The following is an 18,993-nucleotide window of genomic DNA, read 5'->3' on the forward strand; positions in this document are numbered from 1 at the left end:
CCATGAGGTGCAAGCATAGTCGTAGTACCCTTGAATGAGTGCTCCTGCCAGAGTCTTCAGGGTATTCTTGTTTACCAGGGAGGAGATCCGGTACAAGAATCGAGTTCGTTGATTGACTTTTTTTTATTACATTGGATGCCATTTTGTCACAGGAAAGATTAGCCTCTAGGATGGAACCCAGGTAGGTAATTTCATCTTTCCTTGTGACAATATTGTCACCCACTGTAACTGAGAAGCCGTCGGTAGTAGTAGTAAGATAAAATGAAATATAAAATGAGGTAAGATAAAATAATCAATTATTTACAGAAAGTGTGTTGTGTCAAGCAGTGTTATAGTACTCAAGTCCGAGTCCTGGACTGATTTTCAGGACTCGTGACTCGACTTGGACTTGAGCACTGATGACTCAGACTTGGACTTGGACTCGAGCATTGACTGCATTCGGACTCGGAGGTTGCAGACGAGGACTCGGACTTGTTAACTGATAAATACAGTTGTTTCTTTTAGTTTTTTTTGTAATTGCCCCTAATCATTTGATCACAAGATATTGATGGCTAGGGCGGCTACGTGGCATAGTGGGCAAGGCGCTCGCCACGGAATCTGGAGACGCTGGGCTCGCCTGCTCGAGCCCAGCGCTCCACATTTGCTTTCAGTTTAGCTGGTCGTCCGTACTAATACACATTGGCCGTATTAGGGGGTGGGAAACTGATGGGTGGGGATCGGGCGTTGTGGACAGCGACTCCTACAGGTCGGTTGGTGCGCCTGCGCAGTGGAATCAGGAAGTGTCGGGGGCAGCGTGAGCCTCCCACGCGTTACTCCTCGCCACTGAGAGATCGAGCTGCGCAGGTGAAAAGATGCGACTGCTGTTACCTCAAGTACCGGAGGGGACTTGTGCTATGTATGACTTAGTCCACATTGCAGCCGGCTTGTGGGAGGCAAGAAACAGCGTTCGTGACAGGGGAGGGTTGAATTGGATGATACGAAATTGGGATGGGAGAAAATATAGAAAATGGGAGAAAAAGTGGATAAAAAATAAAAAAATATTGATGGCTAGTGCATTTGTTTGGCTATTGTGTCACAAAGTAAACAATCCCCCTTTGAAATGGTGACCGCTGTATCATTTATGTTTAACGTAGACCTTTTCTTTTATTTATATGTCCTCGATGACTTGGACTCAGACTCGGACTAGGGTAATGGGGACTCGACTCTGGCTCTTCTTTGGTGACTCGGACTTGGACTCGGACTCGAACACCTGGGGACTCGAGACTCGACTCGGATTTAGTGACTCGACTACAACACTGGCGTATAGTGTATGTGCATCTTAAGGTGCAGTGCAGGGTGCATGTGTGTGTGTGTGTGTGTTTGTGTGTTCAATAACACACACAAAAAATGCTAAAAAATGCAACATTTTTCTCAACCCCCGGGTCGACAGCAGGATCTTGGAAGCGACGCAAGACGTTCGCCCGCCGGTTTTGTTTTTCTTCACACCAAATTAGCGTGACAGGACTACGCCTGGGCCCCCCCGGGGAGAGCGGAAGTCTGATGAAAATGTGTAAATATTAATTAATGAAAAGTGCCCCCATTATGTAATGTCATAGCTGGGAGCTATAGGCCAAATATAGCCTGAAATCAACTGGGCTGTAAAGACGTTCCAGAGACCTCTCCCCCCTTTAGCTCCTATCCTGCTAACCCTCCGTGTTAACCCTTTAACACTACCAAAGGGTTAACCCTTTCACAACCACACTACAGACGGTTAACCCTTTCACTACCACACTACAGACTGTTAACCATCTGTAGTGTGGTAGTGAAAGGTTAACCCTCTGTAGTGTGGTAGTGAAAGGTTAACCCTCTGTAGTGTGGTAGTGAAAGGTTAACCCTCTGTAGTGTGGTAGTGAAAGGGTTGAATAAGGCAGAAATACACGAGAGGCCACGAGCAAACATGTGGCTGTAATATGTGTCACAGTTTGCAATTAAGGCCAATTCAATAGCTTGTCCATCAGGCCTACCGAGTGCAGCACTAATGTGTTTTCACCATGACATTTGATTGCTGGCTGAGAATATTTCATTAAAACCCTGCGAATGCGTAACTTTGTTCCAAATCGTAAAAATAGATGTTGATTACTTTCGTTCTTGCTGTATGTATATATAATCATAAGTCAATTTACACAGTGTGTCGGTATACTAATTATGTGATATAAGAATAAAAAAGACGGGGTTGGTTGACTGCCATAATTCAGCTGATCTTTACCGGGCGTGAGCGGTATGGGGTTAAGTGTAATACTAATTGGGTGATATAAAGGTTAGCGTGTTACATGCGGTGCGGTCGCTAATGAGGAGAGAAAATGTCAGTGTTGTTCTTGAAGCGCTCAGCTTAGGACCAACAACTTGAGAGCTGTTTATTTCACCTATTACTTCCAGAAAACGGCTTCTAATCTACTGTACCTCAGCCGGTGCTCTTGAATGCATCCCTTTGGACACAACCTTCACACAAAGTGAAGACATCCTTGACAGAGTGGTAAGAGAGTAATCACCTTGTTTGAGAGGCCGGTACACTCAGTCACCATCACTGTCCCCACTGGAAGACACCTCAAGGTTGCCTGCTATTCAGTCTTATAAATATGATATTATTGGCTGCAGCTCTTGCGCTCTCGCCTTGAAAGCATGCATGGGATGTGTAGGGGGCAAGGAATGCTGTTTGGTAGCTAAGTAGTGCATTTAAATGTTTCGTTTTTTTGCTTTAAAGGGGAACTATTTTACTATTTCTTTCACTATTTGGGCACTTTTACACAATTCCTGTGAGTTTATGGAACACCTCTGTAATTTTAAATTTTTTTAATGCATTGTTTTGTATTTCTAATCAAGTCCTCAAAAACAGCATTTTTCTACCTCAAGATCTTAAGCCGTTTTGTGGCTGGGCTCCAACCACAATGGTAAACCACTGCCTCGCCTGAACATTATCATGCAGCGGTGTCTCTCTGACATCACAAATCAGCACATTTTCAGATGACTCAGTTCAGTGAGGGTGAATATTGTGAGAGGAGAATTGGAAGAATGCGCCAATATGAGAATTAGAGACATAGATCATATTAATATAAGTCCACATAGCTAGGAAACAATGCTAAACACTGAAAAAGGCCATTTATAAGATAGTTCCCCTTTAATAAAAATGTGGTAATTATTATTACCAACCATATTTCTAACCAACCACATCCTGAATGGACACCGTCTTAATTGAGCTTATTATAACCAACCATATTTATAACCAACCACATCCTGAATGGACACCGTCTTAATTGAGCTTATTATAACCAACCATATTTATAACCAACCACATCCTGAATGGACACCGTCTTAATTGAGCTTATGTAATTCGTTATGTTGAAACTTCAGTCTATGAATAAATAGCCTGTGCCCTTCAGCAGCTTTTTGACTGCTAGAATCTTTTATTTTAAAATGTTAATCAAATCATGAAAAATAACTCCCCCATGAACGTGAAAGTCTCTGAGAAGAACCTATAGCACCGGGCATTTATTTCATACCTTTGAATACTCTCTAACAAAGCGTCTGTGGCTGTTAGCTGAATGAACACACTGCTGTATATCTGGTCCCTGCTATTGTCAGCGACATGTTTTCCTCTCTCGTCACAGACAAAGGTTTGGCCGCCTCGCACACCAATCTTCCTGTCACAGATCAAACGGGGCCCTGATTATATATATATATATATATATATATATCAAAGTGTCCTCACAAAGGGAAGGTGTCACTGAGATACTAAAGGGAGTGTTGTAGTCGAGTCACTAAAATCTCGAGTCCGAGTCGAGTCTCGAGTCCCCAGTGTTCAAGTCCGAGTCATCAAGGTTGAGTCCACTCCACTCTGGCAGTCAAAGAGCTGACATGCAAATACAAAAAAGTCTACACTAAACATAAATGACACAGCGGTCACCGTTTCAAAGGGAGTTTATTTACTTTGTGACACAATAGCCAAACAAAAATGCACTAGCCATCAATATCTTATGCCAAATGATTAGGGCCTATTACAAAAAAACAACAACTGTATTTATCAATTAACAAAGTCAGAGTCTGCACCTTCCGAGTCCGAATGCAGTCAATGCTCGAGTCCAAGTCCAAGTTTCAGCCCCTGCCCTCAGGTAGGCGCTTCAAGTCCATCTTTTCAAAAACCACCCGCTTCAAGGACAGCTTCTTCCCAAACCGCCATTCGGACCCTGAACTCCCTTGGCCCCCCTCTCCCCCTCCTGCCCCCACACTAACTAACCAAGCTCCTGACCAGATGGACTAAGATTCTTCCGTGTGTTTATGTCGTGCTGTGCCATATTTATGTATTTATTGTGTCATGTTGTGCTGTACTATGTATCCATTTGTATCTATGTTCCAGTTTCATGTATTGTAGAGCTATTACACTCTGTACCGATCAAGAATACCACCAACCTGGTTGTGTGGCAATAAAGGAATGTTGTATCTTGTATCTTGTAAGTCCGAGTCATCAGTGCTCAAGTCCAAGTGGAGTCACGAGTCTTGAAGATCAGTCCAGCACTACAACACTGGCTCAAGGGGCCGCAGAGTCTCCACCGACTGCACCGTCATCACCACTGGGCCGGCTGAGACGCGTCTATTCGAATACCAACCGTTTTGTGCGTTTTGCTAATCTGATTGGCCACTGACGTTTCTGGTCATGTGACATGTGCGCCCCAATCGCGTGACGTGCCCATTTCCGCCCCCGACCAGCAGCAAACTACCTAACGCCTAGTTTATCACTGGTTAAGCTTAGGCGACTCTTTCGAAGTTGGTTAAGGTTAGAGTTTGGAATCAGGGCTGGCGTTCTATTGCCCTGCTCTAAGACAAACTCTAACCTTAACCAACTTCGAAAGAGTGCCTAAGCTTAACCGGCGAAAAAGAACTTGCCGTCACGCGATTGGTGCACATGTCACATGACCAGAAACGTCAGTGGCCAATCAGATTTGCAAAATGCACAAAACGGTTGGTATTCGAATAGACGCGGCTGGGACGCTTTTGCTTTTCCTAACCCCAAAACCTATATTCCCCCCTCTGGCGATAGTATTATAAAAACACGCGCGCTTCACGCCTCATTGCTTTTGTTATGATGTCGTCTAAGTATCCATGAAGGGCTCGTCATTAGCCTAATCCCCAAGACCACTAATGTGGAGCCTTTTTTTCTTTTAACCCTTAAAACAACACAATAGAACTCTCTTTGATATATTCCTGTAAAGATATTCAACATTCACCAAGGACTTATGACAAAAAGGGCTTTCTCTTAGGGCCATTTGAGACCTTTTCGGGCCGATTTTGGGATTCACCAACCGTCCCAATAAAACATATATAATTAATATTATATTATAATATATTGTCTATATTCATGTCTTGCCCAAAAAGGTCTCAAATGGCCCTAAGAGAAAGCCCTTTTTGTCGACAGTCCGTTGGAGAATGAGATTGTTTGACCATTTCAAACTGGATTCATGAACATTCTAAACGGGCCTAAAAGGCTATTTCCTGTTACAGTGTTTGCTGATATCAGCACCTGACAGGAAATACAACATGTTCCCAAGCTGTTCCCTAACAGCTTTTAAAATACTTCACGTACCTCGGAAATACTTGTGCTCTTTTTTCAACAGTGCTTCACACTCAAAATAGTCTTGCACTCGGCCACTGAGCAGTTCCACAGTTTCACGGGGACAGTTGAAGGTTAAGTGCCTTGCTCTAGGGCAATTTATAAGGGAAGTAACACCGTTATTCATTCCGTTCCCTGGCCTGGCCAGATTTGCCCTGGCTGGTCTGGGGCTCTCCCATGCAGTCACACAAGTCTGCTTCTAACCTTGAGGCTGCCGTGGAAGTGACCTCACACTCTTCAGAGGATGTGATGTGGACAGGTGAGATATCAAGCCAGCATGACATGTACAGTGAGCACATCTAGATAATAAAAATAGACCGATGATGCAGGTGGAGGCTGGTGTGGCATGGCGGTGGGAGCTTTAACAAATGCCATCGTGCAGCAACGCAGCACGGCGTGCACGCAGTGGCAGAGTGCAGCCATATGCACTCAATAGTGGGAGGCAGAACAGCTTACTGTAAATGGACTGTCCTGTTGACGAGAGTTCTAGCCTTGTTGTTTTTACGATTGGTGCGCATGCTGAACAGAACGCAGATTCGAATAATTGGCACGTACAGATCCAGCACTGAAAAATCAAACCTCTACTGCCCCTCTACCACTCCTCCACCACTCCACTCCAAACTGATTTTGTGACTCCTATTGTTCTGGACCCATCCGAAACGCCCCAGCTCCATCCGATTCCTTAGCTTTTTTCACTGATTACTTATCATGCATTGCAACACTAATATATGGGCAGTACCCCAAGTCAGACTGCCCCGAACCCACTTATTAAAAATTATCTTGGGGGTCTGAGGGCAGTAGCCCCCGACCCCCTCTCTGGGAGAGCACTTGAGTCAAGTACCCTCCCTTTGTTCTCTTGGGGGTCAGCTCAGGCCTTGTCCAGACTAAAACGATTTTTGATCTTTTTCGTTTTCGTTTAGTTTTCATTTAAAAAAAGGTTTCCGTAAAAACGAAAACGTCTCAAGATAATAAGTGCGTGCCACAAATTTACAAAATAAATGTCTTTCCTGTTCTAGACGTCGCTCTTTTATTTCGAAAACCCCCGACTGGAAGTGTTGTTGTGCCGTCCGGTTTTGTGCTTTTGAGCTTACCTAGTTTTCCAGAGACACACACCGCGGCAACGTACGTTCGGGAGTGGAGAGAGAGAGAGAGAGAGAGAGAGAGAGAGAGAGAGAGAGAGAGAGAGAGAGAGAGAGAGAGAGAGAGAGAGAGAGACCGCGGCTCAAACTACCTGTGTTGTAATAATAAAGTAATTGATTGATGTTTAACTTGTACCTGTGTCCAGTCCTTTCGACTAGCAAACGTTGTCTGTATTTAACGTTACCTCAGGATACCACTGTCTATTGTATTTAGTTGGTTAGCTATTTAGCTAATGTTGCTAGCATAGCATAGCTTGCTGGCTACAGCTCAACACCATGCCATGGGGATACTATTTACTAAATTATGGAGGCTTTTTAATCGTCAAGGTAAGAGAGGACTTGTCATGATCAACTGAAGGGGTATTCTATGTGCTTGGCTACTACCTGGGTTTTCAGAAAATTTACATTTTGCTGTAAAAGCCCAATCAAGCTCAATAGCTTCTGTAACACTGTAAGGGAGATGTCAATCTGTTGTCGACGGTGGTTGGTGATGTTTGGCTGAGTTTGCACATGCGGGGTGGAGGGAGAGGTGGGCTATCGCGTCATCGATTCAGGAGAACACGCGTATCGCTTGTAAAGATGGTGACGCAATGGGGGGCGTCTTCAGGCGTCTTCAGAATTGCGCACTCTGGGAGCTGGTATCAGAAAGTAGCGTCTTCAGGCTGCCAGAACGCATTTCCGTGTGGCTGAAAGGTGCAAAACGATCAAACACTTTGCCTGATACGACCGAAATCGTTTTAGTCTGGACATGGCCTCAGTCACCCCCGAAATATAACACCTGAGTGCTAGTTCTACAGTGGTAGAGGCCGTGGTACAGGAGCAGTAGAAGGGAACTGAATCTGGAGTGCTGCATCTGTATGACTTCGGTGTCCTGCGTGAACGCTATGTCTACATGTCAGTCAGGAACACTCCTCGTCGTAATGATTAAACCAATTGCACCGATATATAACGGTATAATTGGCGGTATAGGCTCTGCTCTCGAGACACAGATCAATGTGTGTGGCAACGCAGCCTGTTGCGTTCCTCTTTGAAAGCTCCACCGTCACGCTGAGCACCTTCAAATGAACATCATTCCAGCCACAGCTGTGCCTTGATAGAGGATGCACTCTATGTGTGTAGCCTTGCGCTCCCCTTAAATTGCATGCAAAGCCATTTGAGGTAGAGCTCTGCATGCACGCTGAGATATTGCGAACAGCTCAGTGAGATCCTTCGAATATCCTACAAGTACATGAAATGATATTCTATGTGTGTAGCAACAGGTGTGTTTTGCGTTTCCCCTGGAATGCACGCAGTGCTCCTCTCATTTGAGGTGAGAAAACGTTTGCAGAACACAGAGTGGCCTCAAATGAACGTCCGGCAAGGCACACAGCCTGCAGTGTCTTCTTGATACAAGGGAAATACATATCCTACAGCAACTAAGGCTGAGCCCGAACGTTCGTTCGTTACGTTGGCATTCGAATTCTAAATCAACATTTGAATTTTTGATTTTTAATAATAATAATAATAATAATAATAATAATAATAATAATAATAATAATAATAATAATAATAATAATAATAATAATAATAATAATAATATTTGTTTTGTTCATTCTGTTTAAACCAATGGGGTTTTTCTTCACAGTTGCAGATAAAGATTAGGCTACACTAATATTATAGTATTAAAAAAAACTGCTGAGTTATATTCATTAAAGAAAGTTGATTTAATAATAAAAAATCAAAAAAAGATTAATCACTTTATTCAAATTGAGGATTTAGTTTGAGGATATTTATAAAAAAAAAAGAAAAAAAAAGATTTTTTTTTTTGAATTTAAAAACAAAGGTTTGAACGTTCGTTCGGAAAAACCCTGACGAAGTTTGAATCCCAAAAACAGGCTTCGGGGACAGCCTTAACAGCAACGCGTCAGTATTAACTAAGTGAGTTTAATATCCGAGCATGTTGCGTTTCCTTTTTTTTTGTATCCACTTTTTCTCCCATTTTCTATATTTTCCTCCCATCCCAATTTCGTATCATCCAATTCAACCCTCCCCTGTCACGAACGCTGTTTCTTGCCTCCCACAAGCCGGCTGCAATGTGGACTAAGTCATACATAGCACAAGTCCCCTCCGGTACTTGAGGTAACAGCAGTCGCATCTTTTCACCTGCGCAGCTCGATCTCTCAGTGGCGAGGAGTAACGCGTGGGAGGCTCACGCTGCCCCAGACACTTCCTGATTCTACTGCGCAGGCGCACCAACCGACCTGTAGGAGTCGCTGTCCACAACGCCCGATCCCCACCCATCAGTTTCCCACCCCCTAATACGGCCAATGTGTATTAGTACGGACGACCAGCTAAACTGAAAGCAAATGTGGAGCGCTGGGCTCGAACTGACGAGCCCAGCGTCTCTAGCATTTCGTGGCGAGCGCCTTGCCCACTACGCCACGTAGCCGCCTGCATGTTGCGTTTCCTTTGGTCTAACAACACAAGTGGCAGCAGCCGCATGGCAGGGTGGACAGAGCTGCCCCCACAGCAGGAGCACAGCAAGCAATAGGGAAATACAGAATGTATTCAAATGCGGGGAGCACTAATAAAAATTCTCTCCCACCCAGCACACCACATATTCCAGCGCATGCCCTCAGGCTGCTACAGGTCAATTCTGACTAAACACACACGCTTCAAGAACAGTTCCCCCACAGCAGTCCGAACACTAAACACCCTGGCCCGCTCCCCTTTGCACAGACGGGCAAGCATCCGACACTGACTGACACTTGTATTATGTGACTGTGTATTTATGTAGTTATTGTGGGGATTGGGAGAGGGGGGGCGTTTGATGTTTCATGCTGATGTCCCACAGTCCCAGTGCTTAATTAACATGCTGTACCGCAAACAATTACGGGAGCATGTCTATGTTCCCCGGGTTCTATGTTCCCCGCTTTGATTGATTGATTGATTGATTGAAAATTTTAGACCACCAGCCCTGATTCCAAACTCTAACCTTAACCAGTTTGAAAGAGGGCCTAAGCTTAACCGTTCGAAACAAGGCGGACATTAATAATTAATAAAATAATAAAAATTTATAAAATTTTCAATCTATTAATCAATCAAAGCGGGGAACATAGAACCCGGGGAACATACAGTAGGACCCGGGGAACATAGGGATGATCCCACAATTACCACCAACCATAGTGGCATTAAAGTATCTTGTTGAACCATATGGCAGGTCCTCAAGTATGCGTTATCGCCTTACCGATTAAAGTGAAATGACACAGGCCGTTCTACCTTAACGTGACCTATTATGTTGCCATTTACACGTAAGCACATCGACCTGACGCTCCGTCTCAGCTGGAGAACCGCAGGGCAGGGATTTGGAATCCCTCTAGAAAACAGGCGTGTGCTGCTCTCCCATGTGTGACGTCAACAACAACCCCTACAGATATACGACCTGTTGAGCCGTGTTATATGTAAACATTTTACCTCGTGAGAAGGAAATAGGCTCTGTGTGCAGTGTGTCGCCCCCCCTCTGACTCCTGGATTCAGTGACTGACTGAACTTCCTACATTGAATGTTGTGTCTGTCCACCATGTTTGTTATTGTCGTTTTTTCGCCCGAGTTTCAAGTTCAAGTTTCTTTATTATTAGTTGTCATACAGAAGTACAGAATACTTTTATACAAAATGCTTCTTTCTGTTTTGCTCCAGAGATTGTGCTAGATGAAAATAGATAAGTATAAAATAAGTAATAAGTATAAAATAGAAGTCAAGTACGTAGACAAAAGTGTTCAATTATATACATATATACAATATACAATGCAGAGTAGAAAAGTAACTGAGTTACAATACAATATGTACAGTACAATGCAGAAATGGGATGAGGTACAATTTAGGTACAATTTACAGTAAGGTGTAATGAGGTATGAGTTGTAGTGCAAATTCTTTACCAATAAATATAAAGTGTGTTAGGTGTCTAAAGTGGGTAAAGTGGGTGCTGCAGTGGGTTGTTTGTTTAAAGTGAGTGTGTACGTGTGGATGTGTGTGCTGTGAGTGTATTTGATGGTTGTTACATTGTGTTATTGTCATTTAGCATCCTGATGGCCTGAGGATAGAAGCTTCTTCTGAGTCTCTTTGTGCTTGCCATGAGACTCTGTAAAGCGACCTTGGGTTTTATGAAAGGCGCTATATAAAACCAAGTTGTTATTATTATTATTATTATTATTATTATTATTATTATTATTATTATTATTGGATTACCAGGAAGCCGGAAAGAAATGTTGAATCCAACAGCGGTTCAGAAACCGCTGTGCATCTGCGATGAGCCGAAGACCTAGATGACCATGCTATTCTACATGTCTGTACATAAAAACCAGCCATTGTATTGTTTTGAGAAAGAAATAATTGCGCTTCACGCCTCATTGCTTTTGTTATGATGTAGTCTAAGTATCCATGAAGGGCTCGTCATTAGTCTAATCCCCATGACCACTTTTCTTTTTAACCCTTAAAACTCCATATATATATATATACACCATATAGAACTCTCTCTGATATTCATGTAAAAAAAATTGCCATTTCAAACTGGATAACATAAACATTCAAATACAATAATTCGGCTACTGTACATGTAAAGTACTTTTGAGAGAACTTTCTGCTTTAACCAGAGCAGAGTTCTGTTAGGGTATTAACGTTACTACTTTTACTTTGCATTTTAATTTTCTTCCCACTAATGCAATCAAGGATCACATTTGTGCCTCCCTCCCCAGTGATATGGACCCTATGCAATTTGCATACAGGCCAAACAGGTCCACTGACGATGCGGTCTCCCAAGTACTGCACAGCACCCTCTCTCACCTTGACCGCCAGAAGGGGGGCTATGTGAGACTGTTGTTCATTGACTACAGCTCAGCGTTCAACACCATAGTCCCCACCAGACTGGTGGACAAGCTGATCGAGCTGGGACTGAGCTCCGCTCTGAGCGCCTGGGTACTGGACTTTCTGAGTGAAAGACCCCAGGCGGTCAGGGTGGGGGGTCAGACCTCCAACACCATCACCCTGAGCATCGGGTCCCCCCAGGGCTGTGTTCTGAGCCCCCTGCTGTACTCACTTTACACACACGACTGTGTGGCCAAGTTCAGCTCCAACTCCATAGTGAAGTTTGCGGACGACACGGTGGTGGTGGGGCTGATCTCGGACAACGACGAGAAAGCCTACCGGGAGGAGGTTGAGGTACTGGAACGCTGGTGCCGGGATAACAGCCTGCTCCTGAACATTGGTAAAACCAAGGAGCTGATCGTGGATTTTAGGAGGAGACAGCAGGAGACACACACACCACTGAGGATAAACGGGGCTACCGTGGACAGGGTGAGCAGCTTCAAGTACCTGGGGGTCCACATCTCAGAGGACCTGACATGGACAACACACATAGACTCAGTCGTAAAAAAGGTGAAGCAGCGCCTCTACCACCTGAGACAGTTAAGGAAGTTCTGGGAAGATACTCCAGTCCTTCTACTCCGGAGCTGTAGAGAGCATCTTGACTGGAAACATCACTGCCTGGTATGGCAACAGCACGGCACAGGACAAGAAGGCCCTACAGAGAGTGGTGTGCTCAGCCGAGCGTACCACGGGTATTGCACTACCAACCCTGCAGGTCCTACACAACAAGAGGTGCAAATCCAGAGCCTGCAGGATAATGAAAGACCCTCACCACCCCAACAACAGCCTGTTCATGCTGCTGCGGTCAGGCAAACGCCTGCGAACACCAGTAACGAGGACAGAGAGACTTAGGCTCAGCTTCTTCCCACAGGCCATCAGAGCCTTGAACACTGAACTCTCCACGCACAAGCACACATGAGCACACACACAACACACACACTGTACACGCTCACACACTAGCAGCCACTTTAACATGAGCACACACACACTCATGTTGCACACGCTCACACTACGGACACTTTACAGAAGGAAAGATCACTTTAAGAATGTACAGATACCGATATGCCTACTTTGTTTACTTGTTATTGCTCTATTGGTTGGACTCTTATATTATATTATTACTTGCGAGACCCCCCGCATTTCACTGTATACCTGTATGCCGTGACAAATAAAACTCTTGTATCTTGTATCTTGTATCTTGTAATGGCTTTTTTTTTTATCCACTTTTTCTCCCCATTTTCTATTTTTCTCCCATCCCAATTTCGGATTATCCAATTCTTTCCCTCCCCTGTCTTGAACGTTGCTAGACTATGCCTCCCACTGGTCGGCTGTAGTGAGGATAGAAGCCTTGCATCACGTGTCCCCTCCGGTACACGAGGAGGCAGCCTCTCGCATCTTTTCACCGCAGCAGCTCGAACTCTCAGTGGCGAGGAGTAACGCGTGGGAGGCTCACGCTGCCCCCGCTACTTCCTGTTTCCGTTGCACCGGTGTCACCAAACCGACCTGTAGGAGTCGCTGTCCACAACGTCCAATCCCCACCCACCGGCTTTCCCACCCTCTAACACTGCCAATTGTGTTAGTATGAACGACCGGCCAGCCGGTAGCAACGCCGAGAGCTGGGCTCGAACCCAGCGTCTCCTGCGTTAGTGGCGAGCGCCTTGCCCACTGCACCAATCAGCCGCCCCTGCAACTATTTCACTGCATTCACTGACAGTCTACAGATGGAGCAAACAAATCTGTCCACCATACTACCGGCGGCAATAGGCGGCGCTCATGCAGTTGATTTTAATGTAATTTCTTGTGGAAATGCTGCTCTGTTATCTGCCTCCAGGAGGCGCAAAGCCTGACAGATAGATAGATGGATGGATGATAGATAGATACTTTATTCGTCCCCTAGGGGAAATTCAGAAGAGAATGTCATGATGTTGTGTTCCCGAATTGCAGCACTGATAGGATAGCCACAGTGCGTTCATAAATAGGTCTCCAAAGGCATAGAACACGATGAAAAGTATTTATCAATTTGACATGCATATGGCCACCACTGAAAGTGTTTACCCCATACACCTAGCTAAGCAGCTAGTATAAGCTATAGTGTGTTAGCAAGTTAGCCAGCAAGCTGAAAGCCTTTGAAGCAATCAGCAAACATTGGCTAAGTTGGCAATAGCTAGCGATGATAACGTTAGCGTTTGCTAAACATTTAACTTTCTATTTAGAAAGTTCTCAAAGAAGGTATGACAAAACTATTCTGTGTTGTTGTTGAATGCAGCTTGGTCTCCTGCGTACAAAATGAATGTCCTGCATGTGCGTGAATATTAAAGGCAACCAACTTGTGTTCAGCCTTGCGTTCAGCGTTTCTCTGATTGGCCACACGGCCACGTGACCGCGCGGCAGAGAGTTGCACCGCCTGCGGCAGCAGCGTCTTCCGTTGGCCGTCGCAATGACTTGTTTTGTTTACATCAGGGTGAACGCTGTTGTATTCGCAAATATGAGAGCCAGCAATACATCATAAACGAACTACCAGCCTCCATGTACAGTGACTGACGTTAAAAACGCGAAATAACATATAACGTTACAATGTACAGTTTCTAGTTACAGTAGTGACGCGTGAATCGAGATAGTCCTAACAGTTTTATTAGTAAGAGTCAGATAGTCCTAACAGTGTTTATTAGTAAGAGTCAGATAGTCCAAACAGTGTTTATTATTAAGAGTCAGATAGTCCTAACAGGCTAACAGTGTTTATTATTAAGAGTCCTAACAGTGTTTATTATTAATTAACGTCATAAACGAACTACCAGATTTATTTTGCACCAGGGAACTTGAAGGTTCCTGCCGCGCTCGCGGCAAAAGGGGGCGGGCTAGCGGCGTGGGGTCGTGGCCAATCAGAGAAAAGCTGAACACAAGTTGGTTGCCTTTAATATTCACGCGTCCCGCATATCAAATTGAACATTTAATCCGATATATATATATATATATATATATATATATATATATATATTTTTTTTTAACTTTGGCTTTTTCCCCCTTTCTTTTTTCCATTTTTCTCCCATCCCAATGTTAGTCGTTATGCCAATTCCCAATCCCCTACCTGGTCGTTGCATGCTCTGCCCCCTACCGTCGGTCTGGGAGGGCGGAGACTATCACATGCTTCCTCCGACACATGTGTAGCCAATCCCCACTTCTTTTCACCTGGCAGCGAGGATCCGACCTCGCTGTGCAGGCGCCCCGACCGATCTGTAGGAGTCGCTGTTTTACAACGACCAGGTCCACCCTTGCCGGGTTTCCCAACCGCTAACACTGCCAATTGTGTTAGTATGGACGGTCGGCCAACCCGGAAGCACCACAGCTGGATTCGATCCCACTGTCTCTGTGGTGGTGGGCAGACCCGGCCGCCAATCCCATATTTCTAAGGCTATTATCATGCTTGTTAGCCAGCTCCCTAGTTAGCTTATCCATTGTCAAACATCTCTGCCCAAAGTGGAAGTAAACTAGCTGGTGCTGCCTATACTCTTATTATTCGCCTTTAACATATTGAATAAACAATATTATTGTTCCCATATTTTTTAAGAACTGAAAACAAGTTGGAAAAGATACATAAATAGTTGAATTTCCACGGCGTCTGTGCACTGTGTGCAGCCTTGTTTAGTCACTGTATCCATGGAAACGGCGATGAGTGCCGGTATGGTTTCCGTCCTCGGAAAAAGTCCATTTACTTTTCTGAAAACTACTGTACATCACTGCATAACTCATGAATGTTCATGTTGACAGTGGGCCATACAGCGAACCTGGCGTGATACCCTGCGCTAGACCGAAATAATTAATCACCATGTGGCGGTGGAATGAACTCACGCTGGGAGGCATCAGCTAAACCTGGAACAGGAAGAGAAGTAAAAGAGCTTTTTATTTTCGGCTACGCATCATTATACTGCATGTACAGGGTACAGGTCACATACCACACCCCACTGGCTGTCGGTGACTGTCCATCAGTCCCATGTGACAGCACAAACAATAAAGGGGGACTACAGTTAGCGAGAGGATACACCTGAACAGTTCAGACACGCTTCATATTTGTTATGTATATATGCAATTTCCAAAGATATTGACGCATTTTCTTCAAACTAATTTGGTTGCGGATGTCTGGATTTTTGGTACAGTTATAAGGCACTCGGGGCAGAGCGCGTTTTGCATGCTGTGACAGGTGTAGACGCAGCTCTGTGTAGGGGTGTGGCCTGACACTCTCTTTGTCTCTCTCCTTCGAATCCCTCACACAGACAGACACACACACACACACACACACACACACACACACACACACACACACACACACACACAGAGTCAGAGTCAGAGTCGAGTCTCGAGTCCCCAGTGTTCTAGTCCGAGTCCAAGTCTGACTCGCCAAAGAAGAGTCTGAGTCGAGTCCGAGTCCGGGTCATCAAGGTTGAGTCACCTCCACTCTGGCAGTGAAAGAGCTGACATACAAATATAAAAAGGTCTACATTAAACATAAATGACACAGCGGTCGGAGGGAGTTTATTTACTTTGTGACACAATAGCCAAACAAATGCACTAGCCATCATCTTATGCCAAATGATCAGGACCTATTACAAAAAATATATATATAATAATAACTGCATTTTAAGTCCTCGTCTGCACCTTCCAAGTCAATGCTCGAGTCCAAGTCCGAGTCATCAGTGCTCAAGTCCAAGTAGAGTCACGAGTCCTGGACTCGAGTACTACAACACTGACACACACACACACACACACACACACACACACACACACACACACACACACACACACACACACACACACACACACACACACACACCACACACACACACACACACACACACACAGCAATGACACACACACACACACACACACACACACACACACACACACACACACACACACACACACACACACACACACACACACACACACACACACACACACACACACACACACACACACACACACACACACACAGCAATGACACAGAGAGAGCTCCTCAAGTAATTTTTCCAAAACAAATCAATGATCAGACGCTTAGGGATCAAACTACTTGGCATGCTGAGCCGTGAGCGAGACCGCCTGTGATCTCTCGGACCAATTCTCCGGTGCACTCGGCACACACTCTGCGGGGATGTCCGTGATAGGGTGCAACCGCAACGCTCGTTTGCTGAGTAGCGCAGTTTGAAACTAGGAAACCCTTTTTTCACACAGCGGGAGTACAAAAAGAAATGCAGTAATCAGGAGCTTTTGAAATGAGCATATACATCAGACCGGCGAATCCGGGTACCGTAGCTTTTTTCATGGCCGCACCTACTTATGTGGGAAAACACAGACATGTTCCTATCGACCACCATTGTATCAGCGGTCGGTAGAACGCTTACGTTGTTTGAAACGTTTGTTTTGTTTGTGCATCATGTTAAATCAAGCAATTACTTTCCAAGCTAGCTGTCAGTGAGCGGTCATGCCATTGTGAAAAGTTACGTAAATGGCTGGATTTATATAGCGCTTTTATCCAAAGCGCTTTGCACTTTGTTCCTCACATTTTACCCATTCACTCACACATTTACACACCGACGGCAGAGGGCGACCATGCAAGGTGCCAACCTGCTCATCAGGTTGTCTTGCTCAAGGACGCGCTGCCCGGGAGGAGCGGGAATCAAACCGAGAACCTCCGGATTACCAGACGACTGCTCTATACCTCCCGAGCCACTGTTGCCCCACGTTACGTTTGATCCACGCATGCCATGACATTTAATATTAGTCTTGTGAATCTCCAAGTGACCGAAAACGAAGAGGTTATGACTATTTCCGGGCCTTGATAGACTTTGGCACAGTTTATATCCCTGTGTTTTGTCCTAAAGTTGCAGTTTCTGAACAAATTCCATATAATCCCTATACTATTCCTTGAGTGGTTTGGTCAAATCCGTCAAAAAGGCAAGCATGAGAAGGTATTGGTGCATATTTCTATTGAGACTGGGACGTCTACGTGACTGTGTCTGAGTCAGTTGCCATCACAAAGGGATCGTGAATTTTGTATTACACCATACATTCTGAAGTTCTTAAATCGTACCCCATACAAATACATGAATTCAAACCTTTATTTATTTGATAAAGGTCACCCAAGTCGTCGAGATTTACAGACATTTCAATGCATACATTTTCTACGATATAATAATAATAATAATAAATAATAATAACTATCTATATAGCATCTTTCACACATGGACCGCAGCCCAAAGTGCCCCACATCCCATAATAAAATAAATAATACAATACAATACAATACAATTTGAATAATACAATTTCTTCACAATAATTGTATTGAACATTTAATAGCAACACAGACACAACTAAAACATCTGAAAGATAAGAAAGGGGGGGGGGGGGGGGGGAAGGAACAATCAAAAGAAAAAAAGCCGACCTGAACTGACAGCTGTTTCATCTATGTCACGCTTCTCTAGCTTCTCTTTTACAGTCCACGAACGGACTCCAAATCGGAGATTCGCCGGCCCTTGAGTCTAAGACTCTGCGTCACCTCTCTTAGCCATTGAGTCCGGCTCAGTGAATAACAAGACCTCCAGTGAAGAAGGATGGATCCCTCCTGCCTCAGACAATGTTGCTATGTCAGAAGAACTGTCAAACTGACCTGGATGACTGGAGGTAGAATCTGTAATGCTGTCACAACATCGACCTCTAAGCAAAAAAAGAGCCCATTTCTTTGTTTTGGTTTGATGTGTGGAATGATTTGGAGCGGGCCGGGTATATGGGAGGGGTTGCTATTGCTGGTCACACCTCAGGCCCTACAGTGTGGCCAGCAAATACCTCCGCTATACCCGCTCAAATCCCCCCCCCCCCCCCCCCCAAAATTGTGCACCAGTATGACAAATCTTGTTATCTGGAGTTTAGTTCTAGAGAGAGATTATCTTTGTTTTCTTCTTTAACGCCCCAAAAATAGCTATCATAAGATCTGGTTGAATTTCCATTTAGCCTCAGACAGTGTTTTAAGATTGAACTCCAGTAAGTAGACGACGGGTTCGGACACTGGCTAAATGTGCGATGTGAGATGTGAGATGCCTGAGAAAGACTGCATCTGTCACATGTGTAAATGGTAAACGGTGCATTTACTGTATATAGCATTTTTTTTTTTTTTTTTTTTTAATGTTACTTGTCCTGTTCGGACAAGTTATGTTTTTTGTGGGTTTTTATTGATTTTTTGCTACCGGGCAGTTCGGTATAGAGAGTGAGAGGAAGAATGGGAGATAGACGGGGGAAAGACATTTAGCAAAGGTCGCCGGGTCCGG

At 44.6% G+C, this 18,993-nt stretch overlaps 1 protein-coding gene across 1 annotated transcript in view; it reads left to right on the plus strand.

Moving 5' to 3' along the window:
- The window catches only part of LOC311225643 (roundabout homolog 2), a gene marked incomplete at both ends in the record, with an annotated part of 117,249 nt that overhangs the window by 13,942 nt on the left and 84,314 nt on the right, over positions 1-18,993 (plus strand).

The sequence above is a fragment of the Notolepis coatsorum genome (assembly GCF_963971535.1).
Source record: "Notolepis coatsorum genome assembly, chromosome: 1".
NCBI classification, from domain to species: Eukaryota; Metazoa; Chordata; class Actinopteri; order Aulopiformes; family Paralepididae; genus Notolepis; species Notolepis coatsorum.